Genomic DNA, 736 nt, shown 5'->3' on the forward strand with positions numbered 1-736 from the left:
CATTGACAAGAGAGTCAGCATATAAGCAAAAGTCACCTTTATTAAGAGGCAGATTAAAGCTTAACGACAAAGAAAATCTGACAGGAAGAAAAATGGATCCCGAGGGAGAAGATTCCTGTCGCTTGATCGTGGGGGCTGTTGTGTTTTTGTTGCTTTTTTGTTGTGTTTTACTGGGGTTGTTGTTGTGTTTTTATGGGGTTGCTGTTGTGTTTTTGTTGCTTTTGTTGTGTTTTGATGGGGTTGATGTGTTTTTGTTGTTTCTGTTGTGTTTTCATGGGGTTGCTGTTGTGTTTTTGTTGTTTTTGTGTTTTTGTTGTGTTTTCATGGGGTTGATGTGTTTTTGTTGTGTCTGTTTTGTTTTTGTTGTGTTTTCATGGGGTTGCTGTGTTTTTGTTGTTTTTGTTATGTTTTGATGGGGTTGATGTTGTGTTTTTGTTGCTTTTGTTGTGTTTTGATGGGGTTGATGTTGTGTTTTGTTGTTTTTGTTGTTTTTTCCTTCTTTGTTGTGTTTTTGATGTGACTTTGTTGTTGTTTTTGTTCACTGTTGTGTTTTGTCATTTTTGTTGTGCTGTTTCTTGTCGCATTTGTTGTTGTTGTTGGTAGCGGCTGAGTTTGGTTCATGTTGGATGGGACAGTAGTATGTTGGTGTGTGTTTTGCGTGATTTATTTGGTGTGTTTGTTTCATGTGTGCGCGTGTGTTTGGTTATCTATAAGTACGTGATCATTCTCATATGTT

Source organism: Penaeus monodon, chromosome 15 (assembly GCF_015228065.2).
Source record: "Penaeus monodon isolate SGIC_2016 chromosome 15, NSTDA_Pmon_1, whole genome shotgun sequence".
NCBI classification, from domain to species: Eukaryota; Metazoa; Arthropoda; class Malacostraca; order Decapoda; family Penaeidae; genus Penaeus; species Penaeus monodon.